The sequence below is a fragment of the Gracilinanus agilis genome, chromosome 6 (assembly GCF_016433145.1).
Source record: "Gracilinanus agilis isolate LMUSP501 chromosome 6, AgileGrace, whole genome shotgun sequence".
In the NCBI taxonomy this organism is placed as follows: domain Eukaryota; kingdom Metazoa; phylum Chordata; class Mammalia; order Didelphimorphia; family Didelphidae; genus Gracilinanus; species Gracilinanus agilis.
Window position 1 is genome coordinate 288,942,423 of NC_058135.1, and position 5,378 is coordinate 288,947,800.

Here is a 5,378-nt window from a genome sequence, read left to right on the forward strand (position 1 = left end):
CAGTTCACATGGAATTCCTTCAGTTTATTATTCCTTTTAACATAATAGTATTCCATCACCAACAGATACCATGACTTGTTTGAAGGGCATCCCCTCATTTTCCAGTTTTAACGCTATCACAAAGAACATGGCTATAAATATTTCTGTACACATATTTTTCACTATTATCAATGAGTTTTGCTTTTGACATGTATTTGAAGTACTAAGCAATCATCCAGGTGGAGATGTCCAGCAGGCAGTTGGAAAATCTGGACTCACTCTCTGAGCAGATAGAAATAAGTATTTGTGAATCATTTGCATAGATCCCTAGCAGATAATTATGGTATATGTTCAAGGCAGTTAGGTGGCTCAGTGGATAGAGAGCCAGGCCTGAAGTCAAGAGGAACTGAGTTCAAATATGGCCTCAGACATTTCCTGAGACCTTTCTTCAGCTGTGTGACCATGAGCAAGTCCCTTAACCCCCATTGCCTAGCCCTTATTGCTCTTCTGCCTTCGAGCAATTATTTAGTACTGATTCTAAGACAGAAGGTGGGGATGTAAAAAAAATTATAGTTTATCATAGATATTGTTTGACACTCTCCAGAATTACTTCTTCATTGGTTGCTTTGTATATATTTCATTTATACTTCTATATGTACATACTTTGTCCTTCCCCACCCTATCAGAATATTAAGTTCCTTGAGAGCAGGGATAATTTCTCTTATATATCCGGTGCCTAGCATGGTACCTGATACACATGTTTGATGAAAACTTGTTAGCTCACTGATTGACCTCTCCTTCAAGGTGGTGAGATTGTACCAGTTGCAAAAGTTTGTGTTACTGACACACATATGGAGTTCCATGTGTGGACAACTATTTGCTACTAGAAAGAAAACCGAGGAAATCAATTCATACCTTTCAGCTATCGTCATGCAAGTATTTCCTACAAAAGATCATAATTTGGCCTGAACAATTGTTTTTTCCCTTCTACTTGTCTACTAGGTAAGTAACAAAATAAAGGAGGAAAGATTGGGAGCCAAAGAACACAAAACTTAATCAAGATGGCCCCAGCCCAGAAAGAGTCTCTCAGAGGACTCAAAGTAGGGCCTTAGGGAGCGTGGGAAGGCTTATCCATATTGGTGCCAGGCATTCCTCATTCAGTGAGAGTCTAACGATATCCAGGAGGAGGCAGATATATCCAGGCCACCTGATTCCCTGAAATGGAATGCCCATAACTACCACCCAGATGGCTCCTGAAAGACTACCAGGTCCAGGTGTCATCCAAAAGACTGATCAGGAAGTCACAATGGTGGCTGGGTGCACTTGGCTGCCCTCCTCTAACTCACTCATTCTGCTCATTTATAAGGAATAGACGCTGAATCTTCAGAGCCCTTGAAGCTCCACAAATCCCACAATTCTTTGTGTATCAACCCTCCTACATATGAAATATCCACTTTAGCCAAGTACCCAAAACTGGTTATAAGTACCCAGTTATTTTTGAAGACCAGTGCCTTAGATTGGTAAAGATTATTTTCTTATGCAACTCTGGGAAAATAGTAAAGGTAATGGAGAATCAGAATAAGCCATGCCCTTCACATTCCATTTCAGTTCAATTCAGTAAATATTTATCCAGCATCTCCTCCATTCAAGAGGGTCCCTAACCCTTCTGTTAGGAATTGGAGAAACAAAGCTGGAAAGCAATTCAATCCCATTCTCAGGGAGGTTAAATCTGAAAGGAGGGGAAAAGACAAGGACACAACTAATTGTGATTAAGTGTGATAAGTGTACAAATGTATCTAGGCCAAACGATAGGACATATTTAAGGACAGAGAGATCATTGTATTACAGAGAAGCAGGAAATGTCTTTGGTTTTCCCTGCCACAAAGGACAAGTGAGCCCATCTGCCTATTCTGGTTGGTGCCTTGGGGGTAGAGAATTTAAAATGATGCCTCTGGTAATGTTCCTGGAATTCCTCCTTCTTCAGCTAGAAATATCCCATCCAACCATACAGTGCTGCTGTTATTAGAACAAAAACATTCATATCAAGTTTCGTTTCCTGTTATCTAGATCAGCACAATAGAGTAGAGAATAACAACAATAACTTACTGTTTTAGAACTTTGAAATTTGCAAAGTAATTTGCCTACAACATTCTTTGAAGTAAGAAGCACAAGGTTTATTACCCCCATTTTTCATATAAGGAAACTGAGGCTGAGGGAGAAATAATTTGGTCATAGTCACATAGCTCATACATGGCAGAGTTAGTCCATCTTTACTGGTCCAAATTGTACTATATCTGTTTCCACTCCATCTGTTCGGCACCAAGGAGCAAAGGAAAGGGTTCTTAAGGCTCTGACTAAGGGGAAAGAAAGCCTTTGGATAGAATGCAGTGGATCATTTGGTTATAGATTTAGAGCCAGAAGAGACCTTAAATGTCATATAGTTCAATTCCTTCATTGCACAGAAGAATCAGAAGCCCAGAGACATTAAGTGGCTTCTTAGCCCAAAGGACCCATGGCCGCATTCCCTCCCCACTCTCCTCCATCTTCAGTACCCTGCAACTGAACTAGAAACTGGATCTAACAGAGATTTTCACATTGAAAATGCCATTGTGCCAAAATTACCTCCCAAAGTAAGAGTCAGCATAGCCCACCAGCACTGTGACTGAGTCTGGGTCAGTAATGCTGGCCAGAAGATTCCTTGGCTTTTACCCAGGACTAGGAAATCATCCTCAACCTCTTAGCTTGCATTTTTATATGGCTTTAAAGTTTAAAAAGCATTTTCCTCAGCAACCCTTGTAAGATGATGGTGAATGCCACTATTATTATCCCCCTCTGACTCAAAGAACAGAGGTTCAAAGAAGTTAATGCAAATATCTCTCGTTTCTGTAAATATTTAGAGTTGATGAAGGACTTACCTCTCAGCCAGGTAAAGAAGGTAATACAAGTACAATTAGCCCCATTTTAGAGAGGAAGAAATTGAAATGAAATTTCAATGGAAATGACTTATGTGAGATCATATGGCTAATAAATGGCAGAGCTGGAACTCAGATCAAGCAAACCGACTCTAAGAGCAGCACTCTTTCCACTATATCTCAGGGCCATATGGACTATCCTGTCTCAAATGTCAGTGATCTCTGCTAGACCGGAGTTATTCACTAAGGAGTCTATGCAGCTGACCCTCAAACCCTAATGGTTAACTTCCTAGGGTACTTAGATCAGATGAGATGACTAGGAACAAGAAAGCCACCATTGAAGTAATCCCCTACTATTGTCAGTTTTTTCCTCTCTCACCAGAAGGAAACAACCATTTTGATAATGCCATGGTCGACCCACCCACACCCCAAGATGAAGAGCCCCTGCCATTAGAGCTGTAGATGCCTTCCCCTTCACCCCACACCAGTACAAAACAGTTCGTTCTATGCCCTAAAAGTTTACCTGTTGTAATACAGACAGCCTAAATACATCACTACACTTTCCTAGACCATTTGCTATCTCTTGGGTATTGTGCTCTGACGAACTCGGAGCATTATCTGAGAAGAGAGAGTTTTATTTATGCCATCTGCTGCCATTTAGAGAATACCACGAGTCAGCTCTCTTCAAAAGTGGAGCAAAAAGCTATGGGGAGGATATTTGTTAAATCAAGAAAATGCCTTCCCTCAGTCATCAGATCAGTGTTGGAGGTGGCAGAAAGCTCTTCATGGGCAACGCATTACTGCCATCACCAGCAAGTGGAAAGAACTCTGGAGCTGGAGTCAGGATAGAGGCTGATTCAAATTCCAGCTCCTTCTGAGTCTGGGGAAGTCACTTATCCCAGAAATGACTTTATTTCTAAAATGGGGGCAGTAATACTTCACAGAGTTGTTATAAGGAAGGCATTTTGTAAACCTTAAAAGTGTTATAGATCTAAGTGGTCATTGCTGTTGTCTTCTCTATGATTTCTTGGGGCCTGTTGTGTGCAGGGCTCTGTGATAGGCTGCAGCGATAGACAAGAGGTGATTCTTGTCTTGATGCACTTATAAGGAAGAGGGGACATAAGAATGAAATAGAAAGTTCCAGGACCACCAGGCCCATTTCTGGCTGTCTCCAAGCTATGTGTCTATACTTTGGTCTCCTCTTCAACTTCTCCCGCTACAACTCAAATTCCCACTCCTCTGGCTCTGGGCTCTGATTGGTGATATTTTACTTTACTTACGTGATTCTGGGCATGGTGCCACTGTCCATCCCTCTCTGAGAGAGGCCATATTTGCCATGCCTCCCTCTTTCCAACTCTTGCTCACTGTATATGCCATCTTCCTCTTTTAGAAGGTAAGCCCCTTGAGGGCAGAGACTGTCTCAGTTGGTTGTTGTACTTGTATCTCTAGATCTTAGCACAATGCCTGACACATGGTAAATTTTTAAATGCTTTTTCATTCATTTATTCAACCCAAAAAAATCCCCAAATGAACAGTACTACAAAATTATTGATGTCAAATGCCAAATGACAGCAGAATTGAAGCTGTGATAGTGAAGGGAAGAGAGTGATGATTAAGAAGGAAGACTTCATGGGGATGGTAGAACTTCAGCTGAAAGATGGAGACTTATACAATTTGGAAGGGGAAATGCTAGGAACAAAGGCATCAAAGCAGTTGTGTATACGCTTTGTTAAGGTAATGCTGTCTAGGCCAATTTGCATAACTTGATGGAATGAAAAGAGGACTTGACTTGGAGTTAGAGGCTGGGTTAGAGTTTCGGCTCTGCTCTTATTAATTGTATGACTTTCAAAATTTCACTTAATTCCTCCAAGTCTCAGTTCTCTCATCATAAGGTGAGAGTAATCATCTTTGCATTGTCAGCTTACAGTATTAATACTAGGAAAAAGCTTTGAAAAGTACTATACAAATGAGGCCTATGATGGAGCATCCCACATCTTCTAAAAGTCAAGACTCTCTTATCTTAGCATGGTTTTGGCAGTGGGCAATGGGATGCTGGTAGAATGTTTGGCCAGCTAAACTCCACTAAATAAGGATGAAATTTTGCTCAAGGGAGTTATAATGAGGATGAATTAAGTACATGAATTTTGGAGGAAACTTTAAACTCAGATAAACATTTGAAGGATTTCTATAAATTGGCAGTAGAATCCTTATTTATAACTCTAAAGATTCAAGATGTACTAGCATTCCTGAACAGAGATTAGAAATGGATTGCCATTAAATATTGTAGTAAATCACGACCAGAGACAAACTAAAGAGGCCTGATAAAGCCTCCATTTTGGCAATCAGAAGAAAAAGAAGTAACAAGGAGTGTTCCTTGTTTCCCTGAAGAAAAAAAGGCAAGAAGGGCCTGTCTTTGTAGAATATTATCATAAATACTAAAATTGAGGCCAGTCAAGTCACATGACCCTTGTTTATTCCTTCTTGCCC